Genomic DNA, 22,085 nt, shown 5'->3' on the forward strand with positions numbered 1-22,085 from the left:
TTCATAGTGCGGTGGTGCCTCGTTCCAGAGGCTGGACCACGTGCAGAAAGACAGGCGCTGGCTTACAGGCTGTGCCCGAAAGCAACCACTTCAAGCCAGAAGGCGGGAGTAAACTGCGCATGCGTGAGCTTCCAATCTATAATCTTCCTGGAGCCAGAAGGGCCAGGGGGCCTGAACTGGCCTTCTGGCGCTGAACCTGGGGACCCAATGTGACATCTGCCAAGGTCCGAGCCCATAGCAACTCCACGTGCTGTTCCATTCTGATATATAGCATACACAGCACATATATGTTTCTTCATATACTTCAACCATAACATTTTGCTACAGATTGAATGCAGAAGCAGGAATGACAACGCAGCAGTATTCTGGTAAGCTAGGAATTAAAAAGAAATGCAAAAAAAAATTTTTGTTTGTTTTGGAAAACATACTTAATTTTCACACACAAAAAAATAATCCAAGATGACACCTGTTTATCATCAATTCTTTAAAAGTAGATAATCGTTACATTGAATAGGAGGTATACACCTAAGAAAACAAACAAAAAAGGCTTAATTCTCCCTGCTGAAAATAAGAGACTCCCTCTGTTTTCTCAGATCATTTGATTTAGAAAGTTCTTTCTATGTCTCTTTGAAATGTATGTAACTCTTTTAAAAAGCTATATAAATGTCTTGCCAGATTTAGAACCCAAAAATGTCTTTTTCAGGAACCCCGGAACCATCTCTTTGAAATGTAATCTTTTTTTCGTGGAGCACAGGCTCCAGACGCGCAGGCCCAGCAGCCATGGCTCACGGGCCCAGCCGCTCCACGGCATGCGTGATCCTTGCGGACTGGAACACGAACCCGTGTCCCCTGCATCGGCATGTGGACTCTCAACCACTGCGCCACCAGGGAAGCCCTGCAATGTAATCTTCAAGGAAGATAGAGCCTCAGACTCCCAGTTCCTATGGGAGGAGAGAAGCCTAGCTACTGTGGGAGCCTCACTCCAAGTCTCAATACTATATTTTGTCAAATTTTTTCCACTTCATGAAGCTAATTAGTCAATTCAGATAACTACCCCAGATTACCAGGTGAATCTAACATGACCTATGGGTGACAAAATGTGCTGTCAAGTCCTTTTACTTTAAGAGGAGTTATTTATCATCTTGGGGACGTTTATTATGAGTTGTAACTGCTTGGCAGCATAAAGGGTGAAATTTCCTCCTGCCTTTCCAGTCTCTTAGTGGATTGCCTGTGATGCACATCACATTCTAGTTTAGTGCTTATTTAATAATGAAATTATTTTCTTTCTCTTCTACATTTGGAGAGGTTTCTGGTTTAGGAGGAGATTTTGTTTTAGACAGTATGGGATTGTCTTATAAAGTTTGTTTGGCTGTTGAATTTATTACATCCCCAAGTTTCCTTTGTACTCACCCTTGGATTAGAGTATGCAAAACCCCTCACCCTATCAGAGGCTGATCATAAATTGGCCACTCCCACTTTCCAGTGAGTATCTCTTAGCCTTTCTGGTATTTTTCCATTCATAGGTGAATAAGTGAACCATTTGCTTAGGTCTGCTTTCTTTTGCACGGATGCTTGGCGGTTATATGCAGTCATCTGTCAATGAGTTATTTTGTTTTTTTTGGAATTATCTTATTTACTCTGTTTTTAGTGGGGAAATCAGAGAGATCAAAAGATTAAAAATCTAGGCTGACACCACTATAACCTGCCCTCTATCCTCAAGTTCTTAGTTTTATTGGAGAACCTGGTGTCATTTTCTTCTGGAATTTGATAACTTCTCCATATTTATATCTCTTTCCTAACTTCTCTTTTACTGTTTTGTTTTTTTTTGACAGTGATTTTTCTTTATTTTTGGTGAAATCTCAGACCACTCTGAATTTTTTCCACAGATTTCTAAAATAACTAAAAGACAGTGAAAAAGAGAGATCATTCAGAATGGTAAAATGTATAGAACATTCAATAAACTTTTACTCATTTTGAAGTTTTTCACAATTTGGAAAAAGTCAAGTACTTGTTAATATTTTCTGCTTCTCGAAATAACGGTTCATCTAAACACTTTTCTTACATTTTTTCTTGGTTATTATTCCTCCTCCTTTTTCTTCTCTTAAACATATATGGTACACTCTGTGCAGATTAGGATAGGAAAATATTAAATAATGGCATCCTTCCTCCATATTTCACATTAGCTATTCAAATAATCTACATTATTTTAACTGTTTTATAGTAATTTTGCTTTACTAGGTGTCAGAGAGAGACACAGAGGAGAAGAAACACCCTTCCACTTCTCCATCTTTTAAATTGTGTTTAACTTGTTAAACAGTTGTACAATGTAAAGACAGCAGCCAATACAGGAATTTACCTTATATTTAATGTTTTTACAAAGCTCATTTTACCTCTGCCTTCTTAGATATTAGCCTTTGGAAGAATAGTCTATCTATTGAATATATAACCATGGCTCCTTTGTACCAGTAAATTTCTATTTTGTCAGAAACAATGAAAATTACACAAAGATACTATTACAATTCAGAACCGCATGTAAGAAACAGCTTTTAATTTAAAACTAGCAATTATCATCTTAAGTGACAGGTCTTTGGGACTAATGACTCTGATTACTCCTGAAGAGGAAGAGTCTCCCTGTGTTATTTGAAGTGAAGGGAATCATTCAAATACTGAGGCCAGGTAGTTCCTAGTTCTTTAGCTGCAGAATAAGTGTAGAGAGGGCAGCCTGTGATTTTGTAGAGTGTAGAAATAAATACAATGGACCACCTTCTATTGTAGATGTCTACATAATTATCTTCTCTTTCCCTAGCCACACCAACCTAAACTTCAGTGCATGACTAGAAATCTATTTACAGGTACACAGTCTACAGGTAAAACAAATTTATTCAATTGCACTGCACATTTAATATCTGCTGTACCAGTATTTATACTCTACATGAGAAAAATACTCATAGGAGTTGTTTAAAAAGTTTTGAATCATGAAGTTTCAAAACATTTGGTTTATGTGGATTAAGAAGAATTATAAATTTAATGAAACAAAATCCCCAAAGCCACTTTTCCTACCCTATGTAAGTGTTTTTCAAGATTCTTAAATATTTTGTAAAAAAAAAAAATGATGTTAATATAACTCCTTTTACTATGGAGGAGAACCTGCTAAATTTTTCCGGGAAGGAAGGAAGAACTCAGGGTAATTTGAGACCATGTAGTAGCAAATGAATGTCAATAAAATATCTCCTGTTTAAGATCAAATGGGAAAACTGATTCACACACTCATGCACATATACACCGAAGAATGTTTGGGGCTTCCCTGGTGGTGCAGTGATTGAGAGTTCACCTGCCGATGCAGGGGACATGGGTTCATGCCCCGGTCCGAGAAGATCCCACATGCCACGGAGCGGCTGGGCCCGTGAGCCATGGCCGCTGAGCCTGTGCATCCAGAGCCTGTGCTCCGCAACGGGAGAGGCCACAGCAGAGAGAGGCCCGCTGAAAAATTCTTATATAATCCAATTGATTATTTCATAAGATGATGGTCAAAGCAGATACATATTTTCAAGCATATATCTTTACACTGTTCTTTTACACATAAAATAGTTGGAGTTAATGGTCTAAAGCTATAAATAGATTCTTAAAATATTTCTATTACATTTCACTTTGACTAATCATTTGAATAAAATACATTGACATATTAACAATACATCTTGACATAGGTAAAATGCTAATCATATACAAAGGTACAGATAAAGGACAGTAAAGTATACTCACATGCACACACTCTCATAATCACACTTATCTGATCTGCCTCCTGTTCTACTACACAGCAGCAACAAAAATTGAAAATTTCACCCATGATTGTAACGAACACTTTATAGAAATTAGCTTTTCAGAACAGCATATGGAACTTTGATTCAAATTCACTGCAGGAAAAGGAAAGTACTTCACAATGGAGTATAATGGAAAATAAAGAGGTATCTAGTTTTTTTTTTTAACATCTTTATTGGAATATAATTGCTTTACAATGGTGTGTTGGTTTTTGCTGTATAACAAAATGAATCAGCTATATGCATGCATATATCCTCATATCTCCTCCATTTTGCGTCTCCCTCCCACCCTCCTTATCCCACCTCTCTAGGTGGTCACAAAGCACCAAACTGATCTCCCTGCACTATGCGGTTGCTTCCCACCAGCTACCTGTTTTACATTTGGTGGTGTATATATGTCCATGCCACTCTCTCACTTCATCCCATTTTATACTTCCCCCTCCCCATGGCTTCAAGTCCGCTCTCTACCTCTGTGTCTTTATTCCTGTCCTGCCCCTAGGTTCTTCAGAACCTCTTTTTTTTTTTTTTTAGATTCCAATATATATATGTTAGTATATGGTATTTGTTTTTCTCTTTCTGACTTACTTCATTCCGTAGGACAGACTCTAGGTCCATCCACCTCACTACAAATAACTCAGTTTCGTTTCTTTTTATGGCTGAGTAATATTCCATTGTATACATGCATCTAGGGGTTTTTAAGGCTAGGGAAAGACTTTTGGGTAAGAAGATAAAGTTACACTTAAACACAGGAGGCACACTACATATCTTTTCCCCCTTGAGGAAGAAAATTCTAGGGATATTTTAGTTTCACATTTATACTTTTAGCTGTGCTTCCTTTCCTCACCATTCTTTTCTTTTCTTTTTTTTTTTAACTTTTATTCTTTCTCTTTAGTTTTTGTTTTCACTGGGCATACTTCTAGGTACTAGGGATATAGCAGCACCTACCCTCAGGAGGTGTTTGTTCTATCAACCAATAACCAAGATTTGTGTGAATTCAGTAATTTAAGACATAAAGCCACAGTAACATAAGGTGGTTTTGTTTTAACAATATATTTTTTTCTGTCATAAAAATTGTAAATAAAGTTATAGCTATGTTATTTAAAGTTTCTATAATTTGCTTTTTATAAGGAAAATGAGGTTGGCCCATGCCCTACCAACCTGGCAGTGTTGCTATCAGTTTGGCTTCAGAAAAACATTATTCTATACAAACATACTTTGTGTAATATTAAGTATAATATATAGGCGATGAGTTGTAATTGCAAATAGCCATACAGCTTGACATACCTCCCGAGTAATGGGCTAAAACTCATCTGTAAATGCAAAATAAGGATGAATATTTTCAATCTCATCAGGAAAAAAATATAACCATAAGTTGAGAACTCTTGCAAAACCACATAGAAAAACATACATTAGATCTAAGTTTCTTTACGAGAAACTTTATTACCTGCATTAAAATCATTTGTTTTCCTGGTTAAAATGTAAGTTCCTAGGCAATTCTAGATTTACGAGTCAACGTTTCTAACAAGATTATTAATAGCCTTTAGTAGTAAGAACCACTTAGCTAAATTCTGGGAGCTTCTTAACTGCCCTAGGAGCTCTCACTGTAGAAAGAAGACCTATGAACGATCTGTGAGGGCTCACTCAAACTCCCCCGTGTTCAATGTCTTCAGTGTACGTGCTGGCTTTCCAGGAAGTTCCTTCCCTTTCAATGGTCACCAAGGTCGCACCTGGACTCATTGCTCCAACCAGATAGGAAAGGCCAGGCTTTGCTGGCCCTGGTGTTCTGGAGGTTGACCTTCTCTTAGTGACTCTTATGTTCATTTCACCACCCCCTTTTCTCTCTTGCTCTAAATGAACACCTCTGTTCAGTCCTTCAACTGTGCCCTTCTACATGGATTGTGGATTCAACTTTTCCCCTTCCGCTCCTTCTGTCAATTTATTGACATTTTTAAAGGAAACTTCTTCTGAATAACCACAATAAAATAACCACCCTCAGGAATATAATATTTATAATACTATCTAATATATAATATAATACTTGTTAATATATCATATTTATAGTATTTATACAATACTAAAAACTAATATGAAGTCTGTACTCAGAGTTATCCAACTATCCCAATAATGAGCTTTGTAGGCATGGCTTATTGTTTGATCCAGGATCCAAGCAAGGGTTGCACATTATTTTTATTTGTCATGTCTCTTTATTCTCGTTGAATAGAGATCAGTTCCTCAGCCTCTTTTCCTTTTTTCTTTTATGACACTGACATTTTTTGTAAAGTCTAGGTTCAGTGTTCTGCCAAACAATGTGACTGAATTGTTTCTTTAAAGTGCAGCTTGTCAGATGTGTGTAATTCCTTCAGCAGTGCCCTGAAGTGCATTGGGGTAGAGAGGCTGAACAGGATTCCTGGACAGTTAGATTTAAGCAAGACTGTGATTTTATCAACTGCATATTATTGGGAAAAAAAGGAAAGAGGAAGTTGGGGTCATTGTAGGTCTCCTTAAGATTCAGCATAGAATATAAGCTGGTAAGGAGGAAAATGAGAACACAGGGGAATGGTGGGTAGTGCTAAATTGCTAGAAGAGTTCCTTGGCATTTTTCAGCAAATGAAAGAATTTAATATCAATTCCTTTTGTGCTTGGGGAATTCCAAAACATTTCTGGTAAACTGATATTTTATGGTTTCTTCTACATCAATCATCTATCACCTATCTATACACTTAAATAATATCATATGTATATACATACCTATATATAATCCTTACTGTTTAAATGTGGTTTTCAGATGGGTGTGTGTGTGTATATATATATATATATATATATGTGTGTGTGTGTGTGTGTGTATATATATATACAGTGATAATTGTACTGGATACATAGTAGTAGTATTCTATTATTACTTGCAATGAGGATGTCTGACTATTTCAATCACTTGACATTCCAAAGAAAGTGTTTCAGCCCTCATAGACCCATTTGGGAACTATGTGGACTTTTTTTCCTTTCAATGGGTTAATAAAATATCAAATCTCTACAACTAAATCAGAAAAACAGTAATCAGGTTGGTAAGAATATTTACATTGTAACATGTGAGCTTACATAGAAAACTGAGGTTAGAACATGCACTGTCTGGTCTTTTGGCTATGTATTCTCCAGAACATGTTTTTAATGGTACTAGTCTTAACATTCATCCTTGATCAGGGAGCTGACCTTCAAAAGTCTTTGAGAAAAAGATAACAGTGTTTAAAATTTTGCTAAACAAGTAGGGAGTATTGAAATATCAACCAGTGACCAATCTGGTAACTTCTTCAGTTGGTTTGTCTCTTTAAGATATTTGCATAAAAGGCAAATATTTCCATATCATTAGGTGTTTGAGCACCTGATAATATTGGTTTTCAAATCCGTTGTCAGTAGTTAACTCTCTTGTTGCTGGAGCTTCAGAAAGCAACAACAAATGTTCTCTCTGACTTTAGTTGCTGCTGACCATGGCATTTCCAGAAAAAATGTGTCAAAAACTTTAAAGAGCTATTAATTATGGTTTTATTAACTGAAAGAGAGTTGCTAGCAAGCACAGTTGAATGCAATCTTCATAATTTCTGCAAACTGACTTTATCTCTACCACTGGAATTTATCCTTGGTAGCTAAAGTCATACAGATATGTTCTTAGAGAGCAGAAACTCGGGAATGTGTTGAAGCAGCCTTTCTACATGGTCATAGCCATGTAGAAGACATGGTAATTAAGTGATCTTCTTTAACCTAGTTTACATGTTTTATACATGTGATTCCAGCAAATCAAAAAAGTACCTCATTTTTTCTCTTTTCCCCAGGACAGCACTACATCTGATTTACTACAGAGTTGTCTCCTAGCATCTATTGATATTCAATCCCACTTTGAATGGCTGTATGGCATTGTTTCTCATATCATGAAGACAAAGAACCAACAAGGCCAAATGCTTGATATACTCAGGAAGGGAGTGGACAGAAGGCATGGCTAACACTCTCCAATGCCCTTTACTTGATGTAGGTGACAAACGCATTTGGGAGCCTTGATAAATATTCCTGTGAAAGCAGAGTAGAAGTTCTTTGGAAATTCTGAGGCCATTTTACAACAATCTCTTTCCAATATCAATCTCCGGTTTTTCTACCACCTTCACAAATGATCATAATAATGACCTTGGCTTTGAAGGTTTACCTGGCTTCCATTCCACATAATTAAACCCAAGGTAGAATTTTAAAAAAAAATAAAGTTATTTCAGACAGGAGTGATGCTCTTATTTGTAATGAGATTAGCTGTTCAGATATCAAGTGACTTTCTGAATTAGACTAAATTTACATCATGAGCTTTATATTGCAACTGTGACAGACTTTAAGAAGAAAGGGACAAGGGGAAGGAGGTGGGAAGGAGGAGAAGGGGAAGTTTCTGTTTTATTTTAGGTTCACTCTTTCTCTTCTCTGCCAGAAATCCTTAGGTGAAGACAAAAGTGATGAAAGACAGAAACCCTTGCTCTGCTGGAGCCTATCTTCTAGTGGAGAGAAATTAACCAATTTAAATTCAAAAATAGGGTGTTAATAGTTTGTGGTGTGTGCTACAAAGAATACAAAACAGAAACATTACAGAGAGTAACTTCTAAAGGAAAGCTTCTTAAATAGGTGGTCAGGATAGAGAACACCTAGTTAAGAAGATGACCTCTAAGCAGGGACATGACGAATGAGAAGGGGCCAGATGGGTGAATTTGCGGGGGAGAGTCCTTTAAGCCCTCACATTTTATGTTGATCAAGAATTGAGCATGATGTGGTGGAAGATAGAAGACTAGGACAAAGAAGAAGAGGAGACATGAGAGGTAGGCAGCCATCAGTTCACTGAGAGCTGGGAAAGCCATGTAGCACAAGGAGTTTGACACACCTGAGTTATCCTAAGTACAATGGGGGCACATTTGATCATGGTTTTGTTTTCTTCTTTTATCAAAGGGCTAATAACATAAGATTTCTCTTTCAAAGAAACCAATATTACTACTCTTAAGAAGGGGAAAAATATTGTGGGACTCTTTTCCCTATGTTTTAGCAAAGAAAGAGCTGGAGCTGTGCTCTTAGCTGGTAAAAGTGGAACTGACCATAAGAAAACGATTTCAAAATATATTTTGGAGTTTTAAGTCAAAGGTATTTTTTACTGTATTAGATATGGGTCTTAGAATGGTTGAGGAGATGGAGGAAACAGGAATGAATTTCAGGTTCTAGGTAGAAAGCAGCTGGATATAGAAACTTGCTATCAAAGAGACAGGAAATACTGGGGGTTGTGGGAGTGATTTGGAGAAATGAACCATACACCTGAGATCTGAGATCTCAGAAGAGACATCAGTGGGAAATTAAGGAATAGTCTGGCAGATGGGTATATTAAATTAAGAGTCATTAGAATGCTTGCTCATAACATTTGAATATAACTTTAGATTTCATTATGCAAATTTATCTAGGAAAAGTAAATATAATACCAGTATTGATATTATTTCTTATATTTTAATAATATTAGCATTGATAATATTTCTAGACTATGCAACTAGCTGTATTCCTAAAATATACCACTTACCTTCCATTATGGATTCTGGAAATGTTAATAAGACTAGTTACCAATGTGTTTGAATTTCTATGATGCAGTCTGTTTTGAACATTATTTGAGAAGAGAAAAAAATATTTGGAGAGCATTTGGGTGGGGGAAAGATGTGAACATTCATTTACTGTGATCATTTACCATGAAAAAAGATGCTGAAATATTAAAATATTGCAAAAATAAGAATCAGATTATTTATGGTAATAAGGTATTTACTTATCTAATTTAGAAGTAATAATTTCATTATATGAAATTTAAAAACGTAAAAATGATATCCAAAAAGTAATAAATATTCTACAAAATCATAGATGCCTATAATATTTATTATTAATATTTTGGTATATTTCTAAAATGAAAGTCACAAACTATATTCAGGTTTTAACAGACTTTTCCCTAAGATCACATTACAGACATTTACATATGCTTCCAGAATGTGCATTTTAATCATTGCATAATATTCCATCCTTTATATGTATCATACCTTATTTAAATTATTTATTTTGACTTTCTATACATCTGTTTCTGATGTTTTCCTCCTATTACAGAAATTACATTATAATCATAATTATAAAATATTTTACATACATTTTAGATTAAATCATTTGAATAAATTATTGCAGCTATTCCCAAACCGCCCCTCAGAGAAGGGAGCAGCATATAAGAAAATCTGAGAAACATCAGAGTTACTTAAAAGAGCTAAATTATAAACAAAGAAAAAAAATTAGCCAAATTTAGTTTTAGTGTATTCTCTATACACTAAATAGGTATGATTTGTTCATTTAAAGTAATTTATTTAATCGTATTTATTGAATGATATCTTAATCTGAGTTTCCCTGAAAATGAAATCTGAGGCAGAGGTCTTTGTTGCCATTACCTCACTATCATATAATCCCAGAGAACATAAGGAGGGAACCTCAGGATGAAAGGAAGGTGGACCAATAAAAGAAGGCTTGATCAAGGTGGATGCCCCATAAATGAGCAATTGTCTGAACCACAGGAACGTACTGTATTAGCCATATAAAGTGCATCTCAGGAACACCAATCATGGGGAGGAAAGGGAGGAATATTTATCCACTGGTTCTGCTCCTCCATTGGTAAAAGACATATCTTTTGCTTTCAACTCCTCCAACCTCCCAGGTAGCATGAGTGGGTACATAGGGGTTCCCATAACTGAATCAAGAGTGTCATCTAAGAAATCCGTTGAGAGGCATGCTGAACTGGTGGGAAGTCAGGTGTAGTCAGGTGGTATCTGTGTCCACCAAGAGCTAATAAGTGCAGCTGGAGAAAGAGACAGGTGAGGCAAAGTGGATATGAGATGCTGTATTTGAGGTGTCTGATGCAGTTTACCCCCCAAACCACTAGGTTCCACTCATTTTCTTTATTACAGTAAGCTGACATGATGTGATACATGGACACCATTTTTGTGACCATAAGAGGTCTTCACTTATTTTACAAGAGTGGAAGTAAAAGTTCAATGAAGCACAGCATTCCCTTCAAGGTGATACCATATACAATAACTGAATGACACTCAGCAAGCTCTGTACCTTATCATTACAGTTGATTACAGGCTATCATTAATATACATCATCTTCCTTCTCCATCACATGTTCTAGATTACCCTCAGCTTTATCCCCTGGGCTGATTACTTCCCATTAGGTATATTTAGACCTTAATCCCCCAAAGGGAAAAAATATTCAGTTCCTTGAACTTAAATGTGCATATTTGGAACACTGTCTTGAGTGTTCAAGGGATACTTGTAGTTTAAGATTCTCAGGTTTGTCATCCATATTCCCCATGCCAGTTTTGTCTCACTAATTTCTTTTCCAGAGCACCCTGACTTTGACATAAGAGATCTATCAAAACTTTACAGGTCAGCCACCTTTATATTTTGAACCTGGACCTGATTTTAGCACAGACTTCTCTGTAGCTCTAGAAGATGAGGAGCTGTTTGAAAGTTACCTTAGAGATCCTATGTCTTTCTCATTTAGTTAAATTGTGCTGGTCTTAGCCTAGCATATTTATTTTTAAGACTTTCAACCAGTTAACCAAACAAGTCTGCCATCTTTATACTTGTTTCTCCCATACTGATCAAGTTAGCAGCAAATGGACATCACAGTGGTTCACTTTCCTACTTAAGTGATCGTACTTGGGCACGGGTGAAAACCACGATAGTTCTGATGTCACTGAATGCCAGAGTTATCCCCACACACTTCCATCTTTCACTGAGATCCTCATTGTTCTTCTGCTTGTTAGTAATTCAGGAGTAAACTCTCATCCAGAGGATATTCAAGGTTCGTTTCTGACACCAACTGTCTTTGTATAAGTTACCTACAAAGTAGAAAAATAAAAGGAATACAAACTGGAGAATGAGAAGAAAAACTGTCACTGTTTGCAGATGACATGATACTATACATAGAAAATCCTAAAGATTCCACCAGAAAAGTACTAGAAATAGTCAATGACTTTGGTAATGTTGCAGGATACAAAATTAATGCACAGAAATCTCTGGCATTCCTATACACCAACAACAAAATTTCAGAAACAGAAATGAAGGAAAAAATCCCATTTACTATTACAAAAACAAACAAACAAACACCTAGATATAAACCTGACTAAGGAGGTGAAAGACTTGTACTCAGAAAACTATAAAACACTGATGAAAGAAATCAAAGATGACATAAACAGATGGAGAAATATACCATGTTCTTGGATTGGAAGAATCAATATTGTGAAAATGCCTATACTACACAAAGCAATCTACAGATTCAGTGCAATCCTTATCAAGCTACCAAGGGCATTCTTCACAGAATTAGAACAAAAAATCTTACAATTTGTATAGAAACACAAAAGACCCCAAATAGCCAAAGCAATCTTATGAAATAAAAATGGAGTTGGAGGAATCAGTCTCCTTGACTTCAAACTATACCACAAAGCTACAGTAATCAAAACAGTATGGTACTGGAACAAAAACAGAAATATAGATCAATGGAACAGGATAGAAAGCCCAGAGATAAACCCACACACATATGGTCACCTAATTGATGACAAAGGAGGCAAGATCATACAATGGAAAAAAGATAGCCCCTTCAATAAATGGTGCTGGGAAAACTGGACAGTTACAAATAAAAGAATGAAATTAGAACACCACTTAACACCATACACAAACATAAGATACAAATGGATTAAGGACCTAAGTTTAAGACCAGACACTATAAAACTCTTACAGGAAAACATAGGAAAAACACTCTTTGACATTAACCACAGAAAGATCTTTTTTAACACCTTCTAGAGTAAGGGAAGTAAAAACAAAAATAAACAAATGGAACTTAATTAAACTTAAAAGCTTTAAAAATAAACAAATGGGACTTAATTAAACTTAGAAGCTTTTGCACAGCAAAGGAAACCATAAACAAGACAAAAAGACAACACTCAGAATGGAGAAAATATTTGAAAATGAAACAACAGACAAAGGATTAATCTCCAAAATATACACACAGCTCATGGAACTCAATATCAAAGAAAAATCAAATTAAAAAATGAGTGGAAGACCTAAATAAACATTTCAGCAAAGAAGATATAAAGATGGCCAAAATGCACATGAAAAGATGTTCAACATCACTAATTATTAGAAAAATGCAAATGAAAACTAAAATGAGCTATCACCTCACACTGGTCAGAATGGTCATTATCAAAAAAGCTAGAAAAAATAAATGTTGGAAAGGGTGTGGTGAAAAGAGAACCCTCCTGCACTGCTGGTGGAAATGTAAATTGATACAACCACTATGGAGAACAGTATGGAGGTTCCTTAAAAAACTAAAAATAGAAGCACCATATGATACAGCAATCCCACTACTGGGCATATACCCTAAGAAAACCATAATTCAAAAAGAGACATGTACCACAATGTTCATTGAAGCACTATTTACAATAGCCAGGACATGGAACCAACTTAAATGTCCATCAACAGATGAAGGGATAAAGAAGATGTGGCACATATATACAATGGGATACTACCAGCCATAAAAAGAAATGAATTGAGTTATTTGTAGTGAGGTGGACAGACCTAGAGTCTGTCATACAGAGTGAAGTAAGTCAGAAAGAGAAAAACAAATACTGTATGCTAACACACATATATGGAATCTAAAAAAAATGGTACTAAGAACATAGTTGAAGGGAAGGAATAAGATGTAGACATAGAGAATGGACTTGAGGACATAGGGTGGGACAAGGAAGCTGGAGGAAATAAGAGTAGCATTGACATAAATACACTACCGAACGGAAAATAGTTGGCTGGTGGGAAAGAGAAGCATGGCACAGGGAGATCGGCTCTGTGTTTTTCAATGACCTAGAAGAGTGGGATAGGGAGGGTGGGAGGGAGGCTCACGAGGGAAGGGATATGGGGACACATGGGGCTGATTCACTTTGGTGTACAACAGAAAGTAACAGAGTATTGTGAAGCAATTATACTCCAATAAGTATCTATTAAAAAATAAATATAAAAAAATAAAGGGCATACATGGTACTAATTCACTAGGATGTATAATTCCAAGGAGGAGTAAAGGTCAATAATACAATTTTGTGTAGTTCACAGTGTTACTCAGTCACAATGAAACTGCATAAAATGCACCCTGGGACTCTCAACTGGAGAAATGAGAGGGAGGAAATTTTCCTTTGGCTCCCATTTTTCATCCTTGCAAGTTTCAACCCACATGGCATTAAGATCCCAGGTTGTGTGTGCATGGACAGTAAGCAGGTTCTCACAGTGATGTCAAAAATCACTCTGGAACAAGAAGAACATGACACAGGATGGCAGTGAAGGATGTCAGTTGGTGACTTGAGAACTGTTCTCCACCCAGCTGAACAAAAGGGATGGGTGAGGAAGGGCAGGTCAGAAATCGTGCAACAGAAGTCACATACAAGTGACTTTTAAGTTATGGCGCTCTATACTGTAGAACCAAGAACTGAGTTTGGCCTCTAGGAAGCTGAATATCATCAAAGTGTACCACTTTTTTTTTTTAACATCTTTATTGGAGTATACTTGCTTTACAATGGTGTTAGTTTCTGCTTTATAACAAAGTGAATCAGCTATACATATACATATATCCCAATATTCCCTCCCTCTTGCGTCTCCCTCCCACCCTCCCTATCCCACCCCTCTAGGTGGTCACAAAGCACCAAGCTGATCTTCCTGTGCTATGCGGCTTCTTCCCACTAACTATTTTACATTTGGTAGTGTACATATACCCGTGACACTATCTCACTTCTCCCCAGCTTACCCTTCCCCCTCCCCATGACCTCAAGTCCACTCTCTACCTCTGTGTCTTTATTCCTGTCCTGCCCCTAGGCTCTTCAGAACCTTTTTTTTTTTTTTAGATTCCATATATATGTGTTACCATATGATATTTCTTTTTCTCCTTCTGAATTACTTCACTCTGTATAACAGATTCTACGTCCATCCACCTCACTACAAATAACTAAATTTCATTTTCTTTATGTCTAATATTCCATTCTACATATGTACCACATCTTCTTTATCCATTCATTTGTCGATGGATGTTTAGGTTGCTTCCATGTCCTGGCTATCGTAAATAGTGCTGCAATGAACATTGTGGTACATGACTCTTTTTGAGTTATGGTTTTCTCAGCGTATATGCCCAGTAGTGGGATTGCTGTGTCATATGATAGTTCTATTTTTAGTTTTTTAAGGAACCTCCATACTGTTCTCCATAGTGGTTGTATCAATTTACATTCCCACCAACAGTGTAGGAGGGTTCCCTTTTCTCCACACCCTCTCCAGCATTTACTGTTCATAGATTTTTTGATGATGGTCATTGTGACCAGTGTGAGGTGACTCCTTACTGCAGTTTTGATTTGCATTTCTCTAATGATTAGTGATGTTGAGCATCCTTTCATGTGTTTGTTGGCAATCTGTATACCTTCTTTGGAGAAATGTCTATTTACGTCTTCTGCCCATTTTTAGATTTTTTTTTTTTTGTTGTTTTTTTATGAAATGCTATGTCTTTTTTCATTAATTTTTTAAAAACGCTATAAGATGTCTGTTTTATTGATATTGAGCTGCATGAGCTGCTTGTATATTTTGGAGATTAATCTTTTGTCAGTTGCTTCATTCACGAATATATTCTCCCATTCTGAGTGTTGTCTTTTTGTCTTGTTTATGGTTTCCTTTGCTGTGCAAAAGCTTTTAAGTTTCATTAGGTCCCATTTGTTTATTTTTGTTTTTATTTCCATTTGTCTAGGAGTTGAGTCAAAAAGGATCTTGATGAGATTTATCTCATAGAGTGTTCTGCCTATGCTTTCCTCTAAGAGTTTTATAGTGTCTGGCCTTACATTTAGGTCTTTAATCTATTCTGAGTTTATTTTTTTGTGTGGTATTAGGGAGTGTTCTAATTTCATTCTTTTACATGTAGCTGTCCAGTTTTCCCAGTGCCACTTACTGAAGAGGCTGTCTTTTCTCCATTGTATATTCTTGCCTCCTTGATCAAAGATAAGGTGACCATATGTGCATTGGTTTATCTCTTGGTTTTCTATCCTGTCCCATTGATCTATCTTTCTGTTTTTGTGCCAGTACTATACTGTGTTTTTTTTTTTTTTTTGGTATGCGGGCCTCTCACTGTTGTGACCTCTCTGGTTGCGGAGCACAGGCTCCGGATGCACAGGCTCAGTGGCCATATCTCACGGGCCTAGCCGCTCTGCAGCATGTGGGATCTTCCCGGACCGGGGCATGAACCCGTGTCCCCTGCATTGGCAGGCAGACTCTCAACCACTGCACCACCAGGGAAGCCCCTATACTGTCTTGATTACTGTAGCTTTGTTGTATAGTCTGAAGTCAGGAAGCCTGATTCCTCTAGCTCTGTTTATCTTTCTCAAGATTGCTTTGGCTATTCGGGGTCTTTTGTGTTTCCATACAAATTGTGATTTTTTTTGTTCTAGTTCTGTAAAAAATGCCATTGGTAGTTTGATAGGGATTGCATTGAATCTGTCAATTGCTTTGGGTAGTAGAGTCATTTTCACAATGTTGATTCTTCCAATCCAAGAACATGGTATATCTCTCCATCTATTTGTATCATCTTTAGTTTCTTTCAGCAGTGTCTTATAGTTTTCTGTGTACAGGTCTTTTGTCTCTTTAGGTAGGTTTATTCCCAGGTATTTTATTCTTTTTGTTGCAGTGGTAAATGGGATTGTTTCTTTAACTTCTCTTTCAGATTCTTCATCACTAGTGTATAGAAATGCAAGAGATTTCTGTACATTAATTTTATATCCTGCTACTTTACCAAATTCATTGATTAACTCTAGTAGTTTTCTGGTAGCATCCTTAGGATTTTCTATGTATAGTATCATGTCATCTTCAAACAGTGACAGTTTTACTTCTTTTCTGATTTGGATTCCTTTTGTTTCTTATTTGTCTCTGATTGCTGTGGCTAAAACTTCCAAAACTATGTTGAAAAATAGTGATGAGAGTGGGTAACCTTGTCTTGTTCCTAATTTTGGTGGAAATGGTTTCAGTTTTTCACCATTGAGAATGATGTTGGGTGTGGGTTTGTCATATATGGCCTTTATCATGTTGAGATAAGTTCCCTCTCTGCCTATTTTCTGGAGAGTTTTTATCATAAATGGGTGTTGAATTTTGTCTAAAGCTTTTTCTGCATCTATTGAGATTATTGTATGGCTTTTATCTTTCAATTTGTTAATATGGTGTATCACATTGATTGATTAGCATATATTGAAGAATCCTTGCATTCCTGAGATGAACCCCACTTGATCATGGTGTATGACCCTTTTAATGTGCTGTTGGATTCTCTTTGCTAGTATTTTGTTGAGGATTTTTGCATCTATGTTCATCAGTGATATTGGCCTGTAGTTTTCTTTTTTTGTGGTATCTTTGTCTGGTTTTGGCATCAGGGTGATATTGGCCTCATAGAATGAGTTTGGGAGTTTTCCTCCCTCTGCTGTATTTTGGAAGAGTTTGAGAAAGATAAGTGTTAGCTCTTCTCTAAATGTTTGATAGAATTTGCCTGTGAAGTCTTCTGGTCCTGGGGTTTTCTTTGTTGGAAGATTTTTAGTCACAGTTTCAATTTCAGTGCTTGTGATCGGGCTGTTTTTATTTTCTATTTCTTCCTGGTTCAGTCTTGGAAGGTTTCGTTTTTCTAAGAATTTTTTCGTTTCTTCCAGGTTGTCCATTTTATTGGCATAGAGTTGCTTGTAGTAATCTCTCATGATCCTTTGTATTTCTGTAGTGTCTGTTGTTACTTCTACTTTTTCATTTCTAATTCTGTTGATTTGAGCCTTCTCCCTTCTTTTCCTGATGAGTCTGGCTAATGGTTTATCAATTTTTGTTTATCTCAAAGCACCATCTTTTAGTTTTATTGATCTTTGCTATTGTTTCCTTCATTTCTTTTTCATTTATTTCTGATCTGATCTTTATTATTTCTTTCCTTCTACTAACTTTGTGGTTTCTTTGTTCTTCTTTCTCTAATTGTTTTAGGTATAAGCTTAAGTTGTTTATTTGAGATTTTTCTTGTTTCTTGAGGTAAGATTATATTGATATATACTTGCCTTTTAGAACTGCTCTTGCTACATCTCATAGGTTTTGGGCCATCGTGTTTTCATTGTCATTTTTTTCTAGGTATTTTTTAATTTCCTTTTTATTTCTTCAGTGATCTCTTGGTTATTTAGTAGCATAATGTATAGCCTCCATGTGTTTGTATTTTTACAGTTTTTTTTTCCTGTAATTGAAATCTAGTCTCATAGAGCTGTGGTCGGAAAAGATACTTGATATGATTTCAAGTTTCTTAAATTTACCACGGCTTGATTTGTGACCCAAGATATGATCTATCCTGGAGAATGTTCCATGAGCACTTCAGAAGAAAGTGTATTCTGCTGTTTTTGGTTGGAATCTCCTATAAATATCAATTAATTCCATCTTGTTTAATGTGTCATTTAAAGCTTGTGTTTCCATATTTATTTTCATTCTGGATGATCTGTCCATTGGTGAAAGTAGGGTGTTAATTTCCCTACTACTATTGTGTTACTGCCTATTTCCCCTTTTATGGCTTTTAGCATTTGCCTTATGTATTGAGGTGCTCCTATGTTGGGTGCATAAATATTTACAATTGTTATATCTTCCTCTTGGATTGATCCCTTGATCATTATGTACTGTCCTTCTTTGTGTCTTGTAATAGTCTTTATTTTAAAGTCTATTTTGTCTGATATGAGAATTGCTACTCCAGCTTTATTTTGGTTTCCATTTGAATGGAATATCTTTCTCCATCCCCTCACTTTCAGTCTGCATGTGCCCCTAGGTCTGAAGTCGGTCTCTTGTAGACAGCATATATACGCGTCTTGTTTTTGTATCCATTCAGCCAATATATGTCTTTTGGTTAGAGCATTTAATCCATTTACATTTAAGGTAATTATCGATATGTATGTTCCTATTACCATATTCTTCATTGTTTTGTGGTTTTTTTGTAGGTCTTTTCCTTCTCTTGTGTTTCCTGCCTAGAGAAGTTCCTTTAGCATTTGTTGTAATGCTGGTTTGGTCGTGCTGAATTCTCTTAACTTTTGCTTGTCTGTTAAGGTTTTAATTTCTCTGTCGAATCTGAATGAGATCCTTACTGGGTAGAGCAATCTTGGTTATAGGTTTTTCCCTTTCATCACTTTAAATGTGTCCTCCACTCCTTGGAACAGTTATATAAATGCATCATTAAATAACTCTCTTAGAGTGATATTCAAAATATTTGTAGATAAAAGTGGAGAATAATGGCTACATTGAAGGTTTTGGTTAAAAAGTATGGCTTCTACAAACATGAAAATGAGATCTACTTTAAAAAATGAGAAGTAAAATGAGAACAAAAGAAGAACCTTAGCAGGAAAACCTGGACAATGTCAAAAAAGTGTTTAAGCATAAGGTATATTCTTAAACGGAGTTATTTTAAAAAGTTAGAATAGTCCAGCCAAAGTACCATGTGAATTTTCTTTTTGTAAGTGAATAATGTTAAACAAAAGAGTTAAATCTCTCTATACTCAGAGGACTAAAGGACAAAATTAGATCTTACGACTGGTGGAACAGGATGTGTTTAAATTTAATCAGTACAAAATCATGGGCAGAAGAGAATGCCTAGAAAAAGAGCAGTGTCTCATCAACAGCAGCACCCTTGATGCATTTGTTCCTAAACTAAAATAATCTATTTATCCTGTTTTTAAAGCAAAGCATTATATGATTAAATGTTAGAAGTAATCTGTTCTCTAAAAAATCCTGTTATACCATGATTTATAACTTACCATTAAATTTTCAAAACTTGTTTATTTTTGAGAAGATTGAGACAGACCTCATTTGGTCCTTTAGTATCTAACTACTCTATATAGTTCAAACTAAGAAGAGAATGTCTCCAGCTCTGTCAGAACCATGAGAAAAATCTGCCTCCAATGTGTTTATAATGAGGGTAGATTGGGAACCTTCTTTATTGTTCATTGTACGTCAAACACAAACATCGGTTGGAATTTGAATATTATTTGATGTAAGGTTTTCCTAATTAAATGTAAATTCCTGTGAGGTGTATGATTATCACTTTTACTCTTTTACTCCCTTTAAATACTAAGATTCCTTGCTGTAAAACCTTTCTAAGTATAAGCTCTCATGGCTCATCGCCATGTTTAGTCAAGAATTGGTGTTGGACCCAGCACTGAGGCAGGCCCTCGCCTCCCTTCTGCCTCAGTGGATCATGCCCAGGGTGGTGGCAGGGTTGGGGGGGGGTGGTAGAGTTTCCAGCCAGTTTCAATGCAGGGATCACAACAAACACAGCAGCCACAGAAACACTAGGACATTACCTCTCCCATCAGCTTAGCAGCCCCCAAGGAGACTGACTGCCTACTTACACAGAAACTAATTGGGGCTGAAGCCCTTTGGGGTTTTTGAAGAGTAAGAGGAATTGCAGCACAGAATTTAAATTTTGGGAAAATTAAATAACCTGGTAAAAGAGTGGATACAAGAAATCAGTGAAAGCAAGAATCTTCCACAATGTGTAATTGAAAATGTTGGAGGAAAAATTTTTACATTTGGAACTTATAAATTAGGAGTACATAAAAAAGGTGCCGATCTTGATGTGTTGTGTGTTGCTCCAAGACATGGTGATTGAAGTGACTTTTTCACCTCATTCTATGATGAATTGAAATTACAGGAAGAAATCAATTTAAGAGCTGTTACAGAGGCATTTGTACCAGTTATCAAACTGTGTTCTGGGATAGAGATTGCTATTTTGTTTGCAAGATTAGCACTTGCAGACTATTCCAGAAGACCTGGACTTTAGAGATGATAGTCTGCTTAAAAATTTACATATAAGATGCAGGGTAACCAATGAAATTTTACATCGAGTACCAAACATTGACAGCTTCAGGTTAATCCTGCAAGCTATCAAGCTGTGGGCCAAACACCACAACATCTATTCCAATATATTAGTTTTCCTCTGTGGTGTTTCCTGGGCTATGCTAGTAGCATGAACTTGCCAGCTTTATCCAAATGCAATAGCATCAACACTTGTATGTAAATTTTTCTTCATATTTTCTAAATGGTGTGTGTTTAGGTTATGTTAAAATAAAATTGATTGAAAAAAAAGAAGTCAAGTGACCTAACTTGTCAGCCTTCTAGCCCATAACCCACATACGTTCCATCTAGAATACAGAGTATAGACTGCCACCATTAATGATTTAGGTGATGTATTAATACAAAGAGCAGTAACATAGTGACATTAGAAGGAGAAATATGTCATTGAGAGAAAGCACTAATGAAGCTGTTGGCTGAGTCCATGGGAGACAGAGAAGGAAGGAAGAAAAGAAAGAAAATAGTGTAGCTGAGAAGAATAAGAAGTAACAGGAGTCAAGAGAGCAACTAAGGTAAGTGGGACTGAAACACCTGGACTCTCTCCTCTGAGCATTATTATCATATATTACAATAAACATTTTTGAAGAAATACATTTCATTTGACAATTATCATGTGATTCCAATCATTTTTGGTTCTGTTTCCTCTCTCTCCTTCAAAGTATTAAGAGTGTTAGATTTCTTAATCATCCCCTGTTCTAAAACTCACTTCTTCTCATATTATACATTAGAAGCTTCTCAAATACTTTTCCTCAGTCCTATTTTCTTTCTCAAGAGTGGTAGCATGGGCATAGAAATAGCGTAACTTTGGGCTTACCTGGTGATGCAGTGGTTGAGAGTCTGCCTGCCGATGCAGGGGACACAGGTTCGTGACCCGGATCCCACATGCCACGGAGCAGCTGAGCCCGTGAGCCATGGCCAGTGAGCCTGTGCATCCGGAGCCTGTGCTCCACATCGGGAGAGGCCACAACAGTGATAGGCCCACGTACCTCAAAAAAAAAAAAAAAAAAAAAAAAGAAAGAAAGAAATAGCGTAACTTTTTGCCCAGTTTGGTGCAGTTTTATATGTCAGTGCCCTCCAAGGCCACTGACTGAGGAGGACTAAGAACTTCTTTGCATCACCCAGGCTAACATGAGTGGCTTTCCACACAATCCACCCCCCCCCTTGTCTCTCCAGTTGAATGACCATGCACACAGCCCAGGCACATTGGGAGGAAGATGAACACCTGTCAGGGATGGTCACCCACCCCATACTGTGGTTTCAAGGAAAAAAGATTCCA

The 22,085-nt window shown here is 36.5% G+C and overlaps 1 pseudogene; it reads left to right on the top strand.

Moving 5' to 3' along the window:
• The first annotated feature begins 20,209 nt into the window (after positions 1–20,209).
• On the top strand, positions 20,210–21,021 carry LOC114892051 (annotated as a pseudogene).
• Positions 21,022–22,085: the final 1,064 nt, after the last annotated feature.

Source organism: Monodon monoceros, unplaced genomic scaffold (genome assembly GCF_005190385.1).
Source record: "Monodon monoceros isolate NGI ecotype Baffin Bay Population unplaced genomic scaffold, NGI_Narwhal_1 Super_Scaffold_12, whole genome shotgun sequence".
Lineage (NCBI taxonomy): Eukaryota > Metazoa > Chordata > Mammalia > Artiodactyla > Monodontidae > Monodon > Monodon monoceros.